Genomic DNA, 18304 nt, shown 5'->3' on the forward strand with positions numbered 1-18304 from the left:
TTAATAGGTGAGGATGTGTACAGGTGTCGATGAGTGGAGGCATACAAAGAATAATAGGATGCAGACACTGAGAGCACAGAGGAACTAGATCCCAATAGATATGCAGCGTATCCAGCAAAGTCTATAACGGTATGTGGCGCTGCTTGGTAGAAACTTGCTCAGCACAGATATGCAGGCCAATAAAGGATAGTCAATCACAATTATGCATATAACGACTGAGTAGTACGTTTAATTCCAAACTGATATGCAGTGTAACAATAACAGTCTATAGCGGGTATGGATATCGCTGCTGAGAGTGGAAACTTGTCCTAGCGGATATGCAGAGTAAACGTAGAAAGTCAATAACAGATAGGCATACCGCTATTCAGTAGAACAGTCTGTCCACAGGAAGATGCAAGGACTGCAGAGACGCTGAACGGCAGAGACGAGTGTAGGAACCACAGGTGAGTAGATCCGGTAATCAGAGTCCAGCTGAGGGCACAGGCAGGAAACAGGAGACTGTAGCAGGTATGGAAACCAGGGATGAGTAGCACAGGGAATCCACAGGAACTGAAGACACTAGTAGTACACAGGAGACAGTAGCGGATATGGAGACCAGCGATGAGTAGAACAGGAATCAGTAAGAAACTGAAGACACCAGTAGAACACAGGAGACACCTTCAGAGACTCACAGGGAATGAGACTCAAGATCAGGCAATGAGGTAATGAGCACAGGTGCCTTAAATAGGGAGAGTTGCCTGATCAACCAATTAGATTAAAAGCAACAGTCACAAGAGTTCTTGGGTGTTGCGCATGCGCAGTCCATCAGGATGGCGGACGACCGCGGTTCAAGATAGGTGCCGGCAGGAAGGCTAGGGAGCTACGCACCAGCGTAGAGGCACTCACAGTCCGGTGAGTGACAGTACTCCTCCTCTTGATGAACTTGAACTGGCCGAGGTGCTGAAGGAGGAACAGAGAAACGGTTGATGATAAGAGGCTTGAGTAATGACACATGGAAGGCGTTGGAGATACGAAGGTTCTTAGGTAGTAGAAGTTTGAAGCAGACTGGATTTATTACTTGAGTGATCTATATGGACCAATGAAACGAGAAGCGAACTTCATAGATGGAACCTTCAAGCGAATATTTTTGGTAGAAAGCCATACACGATCTCCAATCTTAAGTGGTGGAATGGCCCGCCTCTTTTTATCCGCAAAGGACTTGTATCTGGCAGATGTCTTCTTTAAACAGGTTTTAACCTGAGACCAGATATCTTTGAAGGTCTGACAAACAGTCTCCACAGCAGGAACTTGGGTGGGAGGGAGGGCAGGAAATTCCAGGAAAGACGGATGGGACCGTAAACCACAAAGAATGGATTTCTTGAAGATGACTCGTGATACATGTTGTTATGGGCGAATTCAGCCCATGGGAGTAAATCTACCCAGTTGTCTTGGTTGGCTGAGGAGAACATCCTAATAAAAGTTTCAAGATCTTGATTGACTCTCTCGGTCTGTCCGTTTGATTGAGGATGGTAGGAAGATGAGAGTGATAATCGAATACCCAAGGTTTTACAAAGGGCTCGCCAGAATCCGGAAACGAATTGCACTCCCCTATCCGAAACAATCTCAGAAGGACATCCATGAATTCGGAAAATCTCTTTTATGAAATGATCAGCCAGAGTAGATGAAGAAGGTAAACCGGTCAAAGGAACGAAATGTGCCATTTTCGAAAAATCGATCCACCACTACCCAAATGGTATTACACTTTTTACTTGGAGGAAGATCGGTGACAAAGTCCATACTAATATGGGTCCTAGGTTTCGACGGAATGGGTAGTGGTTGCAGTAATCCCGCTGGTGTTCTGCGGGGAGTTTTAAACTGGGAACACAGCTCACAAGTGGCCACAAAGTCTTTGACGTCTTTCCTCATAGAGGGCCACCAGTAGCTTCGAGAAAGAATTTCTAAGGTCTTGCGTTCACCCGAATGTCCAGAAAAACGTGAAGAATGAAACCAAGACAAAATTTACCTCCTAAGAGATGGAGGCACGAGGGTTCTCCCAAGTGGTAGCACCTTGGTGGACGAAGTGGCCAGAGACACACACTTGGGGTCTAATATAGAGTGGTTAGGACCATCTTCAACGTCTGAGGACGTCACGAATGGCCGAGACAGGTCGTCTGCTTTTTTATTTTTGGAAGCAGGTTTGAAGGTTATAATAAGTTCAAAACGGGAAAAGAAAAGAGACCATCTTGCTTGACGGGGATTCAAACATTGAGCTGGTTGTAGATATGACAGGTTTTTGTGATCCGTAAAAATGGTTACAGGATGACGAACTCCCTCCAGTAGATATCTCCACTCCTCTAATGCTGCTTTTATGGCCAACAACTCCTTGTCCCAGATGGTATAATTCCTCTCCGCGCGTAGAAGACCTCGGGAATAGAAGGCACAAGGATGGAATTTTTGTTGCTCCGATCTTTGGGATAATATGGCCCCTAAGCCAACATTAGAGGCGTCTACCTCTAGGAAGAAGGGAAGCGTCACATCAGGCTGTCGAAGAACAGGAGCGGAAGAGAAGGACTCTTTGAGAGACTGGAAAGCTTGAAGAGCCTCGGAGGACCATAGCTTAGTGTTAGCCCCCTTGCGGGTCAGGGCCACTATAGGAGAGGCAATGGACGAAAAACCTTGAATGAAGCGTCTGTAATAATTCGCAAAACCTAAAAAACGTTGGATTGCTCAGAGAGTAGTTGGCTGGGGCCAACGTAATACAGCGTTCACCTTTTCTGGATCCATCTTAAGACCGACTCCGGACACAATATATCCCAGGAATGGAATATTGGATAACTCGAATGAACATTTCTCTAATTTGCAAAATAAAGAATTTCTTCGGAGTCTAGAAAGGACCTCTGCCACATGTTGATGATGAGTGGGCAGATCCTGGGAAAAAATTAATATGTCGTTCAGATAGACGACGACACAGACATACAGCAAGTCCCGGAAGATCTCATTCACGAAACCCTGGAAGACAGCGGGGGCGTTACACAACCTGAAGGGCATAACTAGATATTCATAATGACCATCCCTGGTGTTAAAAGCTGTCTTTCATTCGTCTCCGGACTTGATCCGGATTAAATTATAGGCACCTCGAAGATCCAACTTGGTAAAGATCCGGGCTCCCTTAATGCGATCGAAGAGATCGGTAATTAACGGAATAGGAAACCGATTTTTGATGGTAATGGCATTGAGTCCACGAAAATCTATACAGGGACATAATGATCCATCTTTTTTCTTTACGAAAAAGAACCCCGCTCCAGCGGGGGAGATAGAAGGTCGGATAAATCCTCGCTGGAGGTTCTCTTTAATATACTCAGATGTAGCTTGAGTCTCAGGTAATGAAAGTGGATACACACGGCCCCTAGGAGGATTCTTGCCAGGTTGTAAATCAATTGGACAATCCCATGCCCGATGAGGAGGAAGGCGTTCTGATTGAACCTTATCGAACACATCCGCAAAGGAAGCATACTGTGGGGGGAGACCCGGAGGACACGGTGAAATGGAAGACTGCTGTATTTTGAGCGGAACAACTTGAGAGAGACAACGATGATGACATTCGGGACCCCAGGAAGTGACTTGAGGAGTGTTCCAGTCAATCTGAGGGGAATGAAGTTGAAGCCATGGAAGGCCTAGTACGATGGGACTGGTAGTAACAGGAAGGATCAGTAAAGAAATTTTTTCCTGATGTAAGGCTCCAATTTGAAGAGTCAGTGGAGACATACTTTGAGTAATGAGACCATTAATTATACGTGACCCATCGATAGCAGTAACGGCAATGGGTATCTTTAAGGAAATCACTGGTAGAGACCATTGATTCACTAGGGAACTAGAGATAAAATTTCCGGCAGCTCCAGAACCTATAAGTGCTTGAGAGACAAAGGATTTGGTAGCAAAGGAAACGGTGACATCAAAAGCACAAACTTTCACATTCGTAGAACATGGAGAGGACTCCAGGGACCCTAACCTTACCTCTCCAGAACTGGTTAGGGCCTGGCATTTCCCGACTTCCTAGGACATGAGTTCAGCATGTGAGTAGAGTCAGCGCAATAGATACAGAGTCTATTTTTCACTCTTCGTTCTCTCTCCTCTGATGTTAGTTTAGAGCGACCTACCTCCATAGGTTCTACTGGAGGTGGAGAATGACGAACTTGAGATACTGATCGAAGAGGCGCTTTGCAGGAAGTTACTCTCTCGGAATCTCTCTCACGAAATCTCATGTCTACACGATGGCAAAGGGAAATCAAATCATCCAAGGAGGAGGGTAATTCTTGAGAGGTCAGTGCGTCTTTAATTTTATCGGAAAGCCCCTGCCAGAAAGCGGCGATCAATGCCTCAGTGTTCCACTGAAGTTCAGAGGCAAGTATACCCGAAATTGAATGACATACTGAGCTACTGTCCGAGATCCTTGGCGTAGTCGGAGGATACTGGAAGCTGCAGAGATAACACGACCAGGTTCGTCAAAAATACTTCAAAACGTAGAAATAAACATGGCACTATCTTGCAATAAAGGGTCATTTCTTTCCCACAGAGGGGAGGCCCATGCGAGAGCCTGTCCGGAAAACAAAGAGATGAGGTAGGCCACTTTGGAACGATGAGTAGAGAAGTTATGAGGTTGAAGTTCAAAATGAACGGAGCATTGGTTAAGAAAGCCCCTACAAGTTTTGGGGTCTCCATCATATTTAGAAGGAGTAGGCAGGTGAAGCGTGGAAGCGATGGACACCTGGGATGGCACTGGGGAAGGAGATGGAGATACTGGAAGATCTACGGTAGCTGCTACATTTTGCACAGGGGTTCCTTGGGAGGCTAAAGCCTGACAACATTGCAACAGCTGTTGTTGGCGAACATCTTGTTGCTCGATTCGGGTGACCAGATACTGCAGCATCTCTTTAGCTGTTGGTTCCGATCCTGGGTCTGTCATGGCCTGATCTTACTGTCACGGGCGCTAGGAGTCTTGCCCAGGAATTCACCAGATGACTGGGCTTACCAGAGTAGTGAAGTTCACACAACGGTCCTCTGGTAGCAGGGTGACTAGCGGAACATATATCACAGCAGATGGAGAGAGAATGCCAATAAAGAATAGGAAAGTCAGTGACTTGCAGCAATCTTGGTCAATGAGTCAGCGACTAGCTGATATAGTGGAAAGGCAGATTTGAACACGGAGATCAGGATGGACGTGAGCAGATGCGGGAGGTAGTAGGGAAGTCAGTGGTCTGCGTACAGCAAGTTGTACCACTGCTTATGGTGAGAAGACTTGTCCAGGTGCAGGTAGGTAGCGGGAAAGTCAGTGGTCTGCGTACAGCAAGTTGTACCACTGCTTATTAGGTGAGGATGTGTACAGGTGTCGATGAGTGGAGGCATACAAAGGATAATAGGATGCAGACACTGAGAGCACAGAGGAACTTGATCACAATAGATATGCAGCGTATCCAGCAAAGTCTATAACGGTATGTGGCGCTGCTTGGTAGAGACTTGCTCAGCACAGATATGCAGGCCAATAAAGGATAGTCAATCACAATTATGCATATAACGACTCAGTAGTACGGTTAATTCCAAACAGATATGCAGCGTAACAATAACAGTCTATAGCGGGTATGGATACCGCTGCTGAGAGTGGAAACTTGTCCTAGCGGATATGCAGAGTAAACGTAGAAAGTCAATAACAGATAGGCATACCGCTATTCAGTAGAACAGTCTGTCCACAGGAAGATGCAAGGACTGCAGAGACGCTGAACGGCAGAGACAATGTAGGAACCACAGGTGAGTAGATCCGGTAATCAGAGTCCAGCTGAGGACACAGGCAGGAAACAGGAGACTGTAGCAGGTATGGAAACCAGCGATGAGTAGCACAGGGAATCCACAGGAACTGAAGACACTAGTAGTACACAGGAGACAGTAGCAGATATGGAGACCAGCGATGAGTAGAACAGGAATCAGCAGGAAACTGAAGACACTAGTAGAACACAGGAGACACCTTCAGAGACTCACAGGGAATGAGACTCAAGATCAGGCAATGAGGTAATGAGCACAGGTGCCTTAAATAGGGAGAGTTGCCTGATCAACCAATTAGATTAAAAGCAACAGTCACAAGAGTTCTTGGGTGTTGCGCATGCGCAGTCCATCAGGATGGCGGACGGCCGCGGTTCAAGATAGGTGCCGGCAGGAAGGCTAGGGAGCCACGCACCAGCGTAGAGGCACTCACGGTCCGGTGAGTGACACCTCCACAGCTGATGAGTGGCCACATCAGAGCAAACTTTCAAATTTATCCAAATCAGGGCATGATCTGAGATTAAAATACTCCGAATTTGAGAATAACTTACTCTAGAAAGTAACAAATTTGAAACCATGAGATAATCAATACGTGAAAAGGTATGATGAACCCCCAACTGGAAGGTATAAGTTCTTTCATTGGGGTTATGAACCCTCCACGGCTCAACAAGCCCATGACTATCTTTACAATATTGAATATTATCCCTTTCAGAGCTAACATAGGAGGCAGGGATAGCTGATACATCTAACCGTTGATTATCTACCATTTTGAACTCACCTCCCACAATAAGATTTGGAAGGTTTCTTTGAAGTGAAAGTCCCAACAATTTAGCATAAAAGCCTCGATTAGGCATATTTGGAGCATAAATATTCAACAATGTAAAACGTTCACCATTAATTAACAAATGCAAAAGAATATATCTACCCTCAGTATCAATTATCTTATCCTCAATAGTATAATGCAGTCTTTTATTCAAAAGTATCGCAACTCCTCGCTTTTTAGTTTCATAAGGGACGAAAATACAATCTTGAATCCATGAAAACTTTAAAATCATCCCCTGAGTATAATTCCAATGTGTCTCTTTAATGAATACAATATTCGGTGACAGAGTCTTCAAATGAGTTATAACTTTTTACCTGCTTAAGTGGTGAATTCAATCCTCCTACATTCCAGGAGATAATATTAAATTTAGACTTCAGGATCCTCGAAACTCAATTTCAATCATATTATTTTTTTATTATCCTAACCCCACCTGTGGGCAAAATGAAACAATCAGGAATTTATTAAACATCTCTCCTGCCCTGTCCCAGCAAGCAGGACGAAAACAAATTTCAATTTCTTTATATCTATGACTGCACCTGAATTTCCAAAAGTTAATAACAATCAATATCCCAAATAAAAGTTGTGGAATATAAATAGAAAACTTCTCCCTTTTCCAATTTTCCACCTGGCCTAACTTCATGCACCAGGCTTTAAGTACCAGGGACATGGAGGAAAAATCAACAATCACAAATAACAAAACAAAAAACATAATAAACAAAATATTATCATTGGACATCCTATTCATTTAAATGATCTCATTTGCATAGTGTCTGAGAGATTCATGTGTTTTACAAAATCCCTCCTCTTAACCTGATCCTCAAAAAATAGTTTTGCCCCTTAAGTAATTCGTAATTTAGCAGGATATAATAAAGCAAATTGCACCTGATTCTCTGAAAGAATTTTACATATTGAAAGCAAATTCCCTTCGTTTTTGCGAGAAAGTAGAAATATCCTGAAATATCAGAATCCTTAACCTTTCACTGTCAAAGATTCGATCCTACGGAAAGAGCGTGAGATCATTTCCTTCTCTCCAAAGCTAAGGAATTTGGCCATGTTCTGGACCCATTCTATGAGCCTTCTCTATTGTAACACTCTTAACATCAGATGAAATGCCTAAAACTTCAATTAACTCAATTTCCAAAAATTTCAACAGACCAGTTCTTTTTACCATTTCAGGAATACCAATAAACGGAGATTACTACGTCTAGAACAATTTTCAAGATCATCTATTTTATCTATAAGCATTTTAATTGTTTTACTTTGGGAGGCAGTTTCCACCTGTAAGGACTTATTAGAGTTCTCAATATCACTAACTTTAGTCTCGAAAGAATTAATACGTTCGGCATTAGATTCAATTTATGCCAAAGTCATAGCAACAGTAGCATGTATGCCATCCAATTTCTGATCGATTAATGGCATTAATATAAGTGACAATTCTTTAGCCACCTCTGCAGATGTAGGAGAAATCAGAGAATCAGAGTTAGCTGTAACTGTAGATATACTAGCTTCTGAAGGAGGTACAGGGGATTTCAATGTAGGGGAGGGAGAACTTCGAGTAGTCTGGGATCGACCCTCAGAATGCTGTCACTCACCGGGCCGTGAGTGCCTCTTCCCGGACATTTAGGAACCGTGGTCGTCCTCCATCCTGAGGGTCTGCGCATGCGCAGCCCTTTCCTATACTTTAGTGTATGTCCCTTTAACTCAATTGGCAGATCAGGCAACACTCCCTATATTAAGCACCTGTGGTCAACACCACGTTGCCTGATCTTGGAGTCTCATTCCCCATGAGCCTCTGAAGGTGTTCCTGTGTTTCCTCGTGTATTCAGCGCTGCTGATTCCTGTGGTTTCCAAACCACTTCTACCTCTGTGGTTTCCTAACCACTTCTCCTACTGTGGTTCCCATACCACTTCTACCATCAACTGTATCATCGTGACTGTTTGCTGATTCCTATCCGCTGCCTCCGTGCACTACAGTCTCCTATACCACTTCAACGCTATTATATTCCATAGTGACTGTTTGCTGATTCCTATCCGCTGCCTCCGTGCACTACAGTCTCCTACACCACTTCAACGCTATTATATTCCATAGTGACTGTTTGCTGATTCCTATCCGCTGCCTCCGTGCACTACAGTCTCCTATACCACTTCAACGCTATTATATTCCATAGTGACTGTTTGCTGATTCCTATCCGCTGCCTCCGTGCACTACAGCCTTCTCTCCTTATCCACTCACCTGTTCATCATCAAGTCTGTGAGCTGATTCCTAGCTGCTGCCTCCGTGCACTACAGCCTCCAGCTGGCAACTCGCCTGTGTTCATCATCGTGACTGTGAGCTGATTCCTATCCGCTGCCTCCGTGCACTACAGCCTCCAGCCGGCAACTCGCCTGTGTTCATCATCGTGACCGTGAGCTGATTCCTATCCGCTGCCTCCGTGCACTACAGCCTCCAGCTGGCAACTCGCCTGTGTTCATCATCGTGACTGCTAGCTGATTTCTATCCGCTGCTCCTGTGCACCTCAGCGTCATCTCATCTCTCCCGTGGGTTCGCAGAGTCCTGCTGCCGTTGCCAGTCCTATCGTCCATCTACTGCTGATCCGCTCTCCACGCCTTCCTGGCTCCCCTGGTCGCTACCCTCCTGTCAGCATTGGATTCGTGTCCCTGTTGGTCTACTTGCCTGTGCGCTGCACCTACTAGACTCCTGCTTCTTACATCCAGGGACTTCTCATCCTGTCGGCCTCCTGCCGCCCAGGTATCACTGCACTCCTGTCTGACTGCCTTCTGAACCACGGTATGCATACTTCTCATTGACTGTGCTGGTGTATTGCATATCTTGCTGGACTGTGTTGGTTCTCCTCTGGAGTTTGCAATCCGCTGAGTCTTTTGCCATCATTGACTGTGTTACCTTGTGCTGGATTACTTCAGAGACTTTCTACATTTGCAGACCTGTTCAGTCATTTATATATATTGTGCATATTACTGTGGATCGTGTTTAATGTGCCCGTGTACATCCTGTGTTGCAGTCTCTCCCCGTACACCTCCTCACATATATTTTCAGTGGTACAACTTGCTGAAGGCAGACCACTGATTCCTGTTCCAGTATCACCTGTTCCATTCCTCTCACATAGCAGTGGTACAACTTGCTACCGCAGACCACTGACTTCCCGGATACCTCCACTTGGATTCCATTCCTTCACTCAGCCAGCGGTACCACTTGCTATCCGCAGACCGCTGACTCTCATCACCTCCTCGTTTCTGTTGGACATTCCTCCTCACTATAGCAGTGGTACAACTTGCTAACGCAGACCACTGACTACCTCCATTTGCCCTTGTCCATACAGTTCCTCGTGTATTATCACCTCCATATTACCAGTGCTGCTAGTCATAGACTTTCCTGAGCATCTCATCATCTACTATTGCCTGTTCCGTGATCACCCTGCTACCAGAGTACACTATTACCATCTATATTGCTCTGGTAAGCTTACCACCTGGTGATCCCTGGGTAAAGACTCCTAGTGCCCGTGACAAATGCTTAGATCTACCACTTTTCATCGCAGGATTCTTCCTCCCAGGATTCCCCATATATCTATCCATATCAATCAAATGATCCAAAAGGGTAAATTCACTAAGACAGCTCCCTCCCTATGCTAGTTGATAATTGAAAAAAGACAAAAAAAAACAAAAACTAAATATAAGAGCATAGAAGTGCTAAGGCATAGGCATACCAATTAGGATCAGTTTAAAGTTTAAAGCATTGGAATATTGAAACATTATTTCCACTGATACCAATAAAGTCCAGTAAGTCAAATGAAATGAAAAACCAGTCCAAATATCAACTATCAGCGCAAGCATAGACATAGGCCTTAGCAGCATAGACAGCTAGCTATATAACAGCTATATAACACATAGTTGCTCCAACCGTGGCCATACTTTACATGTCCAAGCATATGCGAGGAAGCATTCGATTCAGTTCTATCCTCTGCTGGTCTGTGGTCTTTTTTAGGCTCCAGACTGTATCCGTAATTCTCAATCTAAATTTTCAATATAGGAGTAGAATTAATTAGTTCTAATATTCCAATATAGAGTCAGTATAAGTCAATCCAATCATTCAGTTAGCCATAGGTTCATCATCAAGATTTTTTCCTCTCCTTTTTTTATGCTTTTATAAATCTTTTATAGACTTTTATAGACTATTATAGACTTTTATAGATTTTCCAATACTCATCTGTCTCTATCATCTCTACAAATTGCAAGCCCCAACTGAAAAACAGACACAGAACAGAATTTGGTTTGATTTTAGCTTTCTTTTCCTTCTTTCCTTTCCTTTTTTTCTTCCACTCTCTCCACTCTCTTTCATTTTTTCCCGCTCTTTCTTCTCTTTTCTTCTTTCTCTTCTCACTATTTTTTCTTTTTTTTTTCCCCTTCTTCAAATGGATATACAGTAAAGTCCATAAATATTGGGACATCGACACAATTCTCATCTTTAATTTGAGGGAATTTAGAAAGGCACATATACAAACTGCTGTAATTCCTACACGTTCACCTGATTTGGATGTAAATACCCTCAAATTAAAGCTGAAAGTCTGCAGTTAAAGCACATCTTGTTAGTTTCATTTCAAATCCATTGTGGTGCTTTATAGAGCTCAAAAAATGAGAATTGTGTCAATGTCCCAATATTTATGGACTTGACTGTATATTGATCCAATGCTATTTGGTGCACTAAGCAATCAAATGCAGTGTTGGGCTTCAATACACTTTAATATGTTTTAATACATTTTAAAAGTCCAAGTCCAAGTCCATCTCTATAATCAACACTCACTTGCTGTGAGCTAGACTCCGGGCAAATCACGACAGGGAGCTGACAAGACATCTTCACTTTGCCTTACCTGTCTTTATCCCATCAACCACTATTCTCCATCCAGCACTCTTTCCACGGCTACACCAACACTGGATATACCGTTCACACAGGTTCCAAGTGGAATACAACTCGGCACGGCCCCTGGCTCTCAGCTCTGCTCCCGGCTCCCATTCTCACCGCTGTACTGTTAGAGTAGTCACCCTCGAGTTTCCTCTCTTCCATCCATAGAGGAACAAGCCGCCTGGCACCCTGGGAGACTGTTGGTCACGAGCTTCTCCAGGAGCTCTTTAAAAAAAAGCACCTATCAACAGGAATGCCTACCCGGAGGAGTAACGTAACCATCTAGGTATAAGGAAAGAGGTCAGGGCAACAGTGGGAGGACCAAAGTTTCGTGAGTGCAAGTTTGTACCCTCTGGAACATAAAAAAGGGGGAATGTGCAAGTGGATGAGCAACGTTTGTTCTTGGGGGACAGGAATGTGGGGAAGGAGAGAGGTAGAGGGGGGGGGGGGCTAAATACAGGACAAAAAAGTAAACCAAAATAATTCCAGTCCTGGAGTTAAAGTAGTTACTGGAGGGGAAACTGTCCTGCAAAATCAGTAACTGAGGGAACATGGCCCGAACTTGGGGGCTTCCCACTCATAGCTCTTGTAAAGTTTTATGTTAACTACCCTTAGCAATCAACAAAATAATAACAAATTTATGAAGATAGATGCAAAAACACAACATAAAATAACTTTGTGGGCAAAAATGTAAAAGTGAGAAAATACTCCAATTACAGTATACTGGTAATTGATGTATGGGAAAACAATAACATTAACAGGAGACTGACTGAAGAGCTCCAGTGAAGCACAGTTCTGCTTACCGGCATGGGACCTACACCCTGTGCCAGAGGGAGGTGACCAGGCTGAGTATCCCAACTGGCTAGAGGTCACAGTCAAAGAGAAATTCCTGGATAGATGACTAAAGAACCACAGGGGGCCCCAGGGGAGTGATGCGAGTCCCGCCAAAATACGATAAACCTAGATAGAAGAAAAAGAGAGAAATCGGATGATCCATCACTTTCCAGCCACCTGTGACCATTCATTACAGGTTTGTGCCCGCGGGGTCGGGTCAGAAGTCGGCAACTGTACAGTATATCCCAAGAGTTCATGAGCTGTACTCCATCTTCCATGGAGGCAATTATGTGGGTGAAATTGTTGCACTGTATAATTAGATTAACTGGAAAGCCACTGCAGTAATGGATCTCCTGGTCCTGCAGGGCTTTGGTGAAAGGTTGGAAGGACTGCCGTTTAGCAACAGTGGCCGGAGAGAAATCAGGGAAAACTTGGAGTTTCTGAAGAACTTCCGCAAAAGCAGGTGCCCTGGCAGCCCTCAAGATCCTCTTCTTGATATTATAGAAATGTATGTGTATAAGCGTGTCACAGGGGACTGTCTCTGGGCCAGATCTCAGTTTTGGGAATCTGTGAATGCGGTCCAAGAGGAGGTTTTGTTCTCAAGGCCTCAGGGAGCAGCTTTTGGAACAGTTCTCTGACAAAGTCAGAAAGCTCTGACTCCATGATACGCCGTATTTTTAAAGTTGTTTTGCCTGGAGTGGTCCTCGATGTCTACTAACTTGTCTTTCATAGCAAGGACTTGGCCCTCGAGCCTCCCACGTGAAGAGATGAGACCATTATGGGATGCCACAAGCTCCTCCATCTTGTCTTTAATATGTGGTGTTTTTCCACCCAGCTTGGTCACTTGCTTGTTATCCTCACGTATAGAGGAGCGCATATCAGACACCAAGTTTGCTCTTTGATAGTAAAAGGTCCATTGGGTCAGCTTGTGAGTGTAAGTCAGTGGGAGAAGAGGAAGCTGGGGGAGATGTAGACACCCCGGTGCTAGTGTCTCCGGAGCTACTGTGCCTGGCTGTGCCCCCTGCGGAGGATGTGGACTGAGGTTTGAAGAACTGGACCGGAGAGGCCGCTGCAGAGGGCTTATTTCTCTTAGGCCCCATGAAGGCTATAGGCACAGGCACCGATATAATGATAAAATGGGCAGCACGGTGGCCTAGTGGTTAGCACTTCTGCCTCACAGCACTGGTCATGAGTTCAATACCCGACCATGGCCTTATCTGTGTGGAGTTTGTATGTTCTCCCTGTGTTTGCGTGGGTTTCCTCCGGGTGCTCCGGTTTCCTCCCATACTCCAAAAACATACTGGTATGTTAATTGGCTGCTATCAAAATTGACCCTAGTCTCTCTCTCCGTCTGTGCGTGTATGTTAGGGAATTTAGACTGTAAGCTCCAATGGGGCAGGGACTGATGTGAATGAGTACAGCGCTGCGGAATCAGTAGTGCTATATGAATAAATGATGATGATGATGATAAAATAAAGCCGATTCCAATAATGACTAGAGGATATTCAGACTTTCTATAAATTGGATGGACCATATGTGCGACATACCTGTTCCATGCCTCCTATACATTCCAAACACAACAAATGCCAGCATTGGAATTGCTGTCACTTACAATGCAGAAAGTGATATTTCCGGTTTTAAAGCAGCAATGCCAGGATCTGCCTAGTTAAAGTAATCTAAGGGTTAGGGTTAGGATTAGGGTTAGAGAAAGTAGTAGGGTTAGGGTTAGAGTTACCATTAGGGTTAGAGCTACGCTCCTGGCATTGCCACTTTAAAACACCAAATCTCACTTTCTGCATTGTAAGTGATGTCAATTCCAAGTGCCGGCATTTGCTGCATTTGGTATGTATAGGAGACATGGAGCCGGTGGGGAGCACATGTGGTCTTATTTGTAGCAAGTCTGCATTGCCTCTACATCATTATTGGAATTGGCACTATTTTATAAGCTTCAGTATAATGTACCCCACCCCTATAGTTATAGCTTTTTTTTGCCTGCACACGCAAATGGGAGGGCTGTTCCCACGCTGTCCAACAGCTACGAAATCTAATGTGCCTGGGGGGGTTATAATGTTTTCTTGGGCGGGTCATAATGTGTCTGGGGGGTTATAATATGTATTGTGGGAGGTTGTAATATGCCTTAGGGGGGTCTAAATGTGTCTGGCGGTGCGTGGGTGACATGATAATATAACTGGGGGTTGCATGATATGAAAATGGTATCATGATATGGTCTGAAAGGTGGTGTTTCTGGGGGGTAGCATGGTGTGTTTAAGGGGTGGCTTGGTGTGTCGGGGGTGTCGTGTAGTGATGTGGCAGGGGGTGGCGTGATACGTATTGTGGCAGAAAGGGGGCAAACACAGGATTTTTAAGGGGAGGGTTCCAAATAGTTGAATTCGGAACAAAGCAAAAGTAAAACTTTATGTCTAACGGAAACTAGACACTGGTGGGACCAGATTTCACTACAGAAGTATTTAGATAAGGATATTATCCCAAGAGGCCTCCGTATATTCAAAACTGCTTCTTTTCAGGATGACAATTGTTTTACGAATGAATGGAACACCATTCTGGATAGTTGCTCTATGAGTCTGATGAAATTATTAATTAAGTATAGGAATCTTAAAATAGACACCACACAAAAGGAAATTGAAAAGGTTCAAAAATCTTTGAGACCATTTGAGGCCTTTGAAAGTTTCAAAGAAAGGGACCTCAAAATTAATAGACGAATGGTAGATTCAGAGAAATCCCTAATCTCTCGCAAAGAAGCCAAATATAGGAGAGATCGGGAGGACTATGACACAGGCAGAACTAGGTCCTACAATAGACCTACTGGTAGATTTCCCAGAATTAACAGCAGGCCCAATCATGGACATACACAACGTTTTAATCAAACATTCAGGGACCCACATGACCAGAGAAATGATGGTTCTAACAGCTCTATTTATTATGGTCATTTAAAAAGAAAGGGCTCCTTTAGAGAACAAAATAACCATGGTCCTAATACACACCTGCAAACATCTGTCCAGGAATTCTCAAAGAGAACCAACAAAGTCAACACTTCCATCACAAGGAGTTGTATTAGTAATGTACCAGACTCAATAGATGACACACTTTATGTAGAGGACTCAGCTGGTTCTGCCATGAATACGGTCCCACAGGTTAATGCTGTTCCCTCTGGATCCTCTCTTCCCTCTTCATCTTCTGTGTCTTTTTTAGGGAGAGGTCATCTTCCCAGTCTAAATGCATTAAGAACAGAAGGGTCAAATTCAGTTACCCCCAAAAGAATAAGAGAGGAAGAGTTAGAGGGTCCAGAGGAGGTGCCGCAAAAAAACATAAAAAATGTACGCCGTTATTAAGCGGCAAAGGTATTTTCAATCTCTCTTCAAAAAAACTAACATCAGCCGATTTAACATTGCTACAAAAAGGTCTCAAGTTCGCTCCTTCAATGAAACCAAATCTATTCAATCTATTTGTGGATTTGAATAGATACATCAGAACTTTAAGTAGAAAATGATATTTTGCCATCAAAGCTATCAAAAAGGCTAAATCAGATACATCTCCCATTATCTTAGATGATGGTGATGATACAGTACTGTCCGTGCTAGAATCATTGCGGTCGGAGAATAAGAATCCTGTTTCTACTTCTGAGGTGGAACTTTTTAACATTAATGCTTCTACATCTGCACACAGATTTAAGAACCCATCAGATTTTTATCCCCTGCAATACAGGGGTCCATATATTGAAAGCTTTTTTAAGAGCACCATGGAAGAATTTCAGCGCATTTGTGAGTCAGCTTCACACGAACCCATCAAAGACAATTTAACCTTCCAATAAAGATCGGCCATTAAGAGTTTGATGGAAGACACTACCATCATAGTAAAACCAGCAGATAAGGGTGGTGGCACGGTGATACAGAATGTTTCCGATTATTATGCGGAAGCAATCAGACAGTTAAGTGATGGGCGATTTTATGTTTCATTGACATATGACCCCACCTTAGTGTTTTTAAGAGAAACTCCATGGCATACTGGATCAAGCCTTAACATCTGGCATTATTACAAAAGAAACGTATTGGTTCTTATTTTCTAAACATCCTATAATACCAACATATTACCACTTGCCTAAAATCCATAAAACCCTTGTGTCTCCACCAGGGATACCCATTATCTCCGGTGTAGGCTCATTGACTAGTAATTTGTCTTTTTATGTGGACACTTATCTTCAACCTTTTGGGACAATGCTAAAATCCCACATTAAGGACACTACTACTTTCCTATGGCTGATTCATGAAATTGACTGGAAACCCTCGTTCTATTTTATTACTTGTGATGTGGAAGCACTCTACTCGAATATACCCCATGACATGGGTTTAGAAGCCATAAAACATTTTCTGAATAAACAGGAGAATTATGACTGCAGACTATCCGAATTTCTTTTGATATCTATAGAGTTCATTCTGAACCATAATTATTTTTTGTTTGATTCCCAATATTATTTACAGATCAGAGGGATGGCCATGGGGACCAGGTTCGCCCCGAGTTATGCGAATCTCTATATGGGGCTTTTCGAAGACCAATACATATGGGATTCTCCATTTGGGGCGAACCTGGTCCTTTATGGCCGCTATATCGATGACCTCTTTTTTATTTGGGATGGGGATCTTTCTACTATGGAATAATTTTTTGATCATTTAAATTCAAATTCCTTTGGACTATGGTTTACTACCAGTTTTCACCCTACAACAATCAATTTTTTAGATATTACAGTCAAAATCATCGATAACCAAATAGTAACTACAAACTATTCCAAAGATGTAGACTCTCTTAGTTTTCTTCATTATAAGAGCTGTTATGTGCGTATTGTCGCTAACCAATAACGATTGTCGAACCTCGATTTATGTTTCCAAAGCACAAAGATTTATTCGCAAATAGTAGACTAAATATGCTCAAGCGAAGTAATAGTAAATACAGCCGTTACTTATCACAGGCGCTCTGGATCCAGTGCAGTCATTCAATCCTGAATTCTGGGGACAAGAAGTCTGCACTCTGGATCACAAGCTGCTGCTTATATACACAATCAAATACAGTAATACAATGAAGATGGTATAGCTTGCATCTATTGGTCCGGGTCTCAGGAATGTCCAAGGGGTCGTCAATCATTGGCTGGTTCATCCTAAGGAATCCAAAGGAGGGGGTCATCTCTGCAGGGGGTATGCTCTGCTCTTCCCGCCAGGATTCCTTAGTCTTAAGTAGTTCATAATTCCCTATCATTCATAACTTGTGTATGCACTCTGCGATTCCCTCGCAGAGTGAACCAAACAGTAGGATATGTAACGAGGTTCATTATGATACCACTCATGATGTTATTCCCTCAACCCGTGCCGTGTATTTCACTAATATGCATGTAACTCTAATATAACATATAAATACTACTATATTTCGACATAACTGACTATGTGTTGCAACTACCATTAATGTGTACTATTTTATTAGTATGCGTGTTAGTGCGAATGTTTGGTAAAAGACCAATTACTGTTGCTGCCATGTGTAGTGGATGCGTACGCCCTTTCACGGCATAGCATGCCCTTGTACGTCGTAGCGTACCGTACGCATCATTTCAGACAAAGACAACCAAGTTTGCTCGACTTAAATTGAAATGACTTTATCCAATTTGCTGACTTCGACAGCTCCACCCTTTGATAGTGTAATAAACTATCACCCAATCACCGTTTGAAGTTCAGGTTTATACAATACTTCTTCACAGACCATGATCTCGGCATCTGGTACCACCCTTTCAGTCTCTTTCTCAGTGTTACTCCTATGAGACCATTTTCCACACTTCAACACAGTAGGAACACATTTGACAACTAAACCAATTGCTAAGATGACACCCAGTATGAGGAGAAGGAGCTTACCTACACTAGCAACCATTTCCTGTACCCACTCCC

Source organism: Mixophyes fleayi, chromosome 2 (assembly GCF_038048845.1).
Source record: "Mixophyes fleayi isolate aMixFle1 chromosome 2, aMixFle1.hap1, whole genome shotgun sequence".
Lineage (NCBI taxonomy): Eukaryota > Metazoa > Chordata > Amphibia > Anura > Limnodynastidae > Mixophyes > Mixophyes fleayi.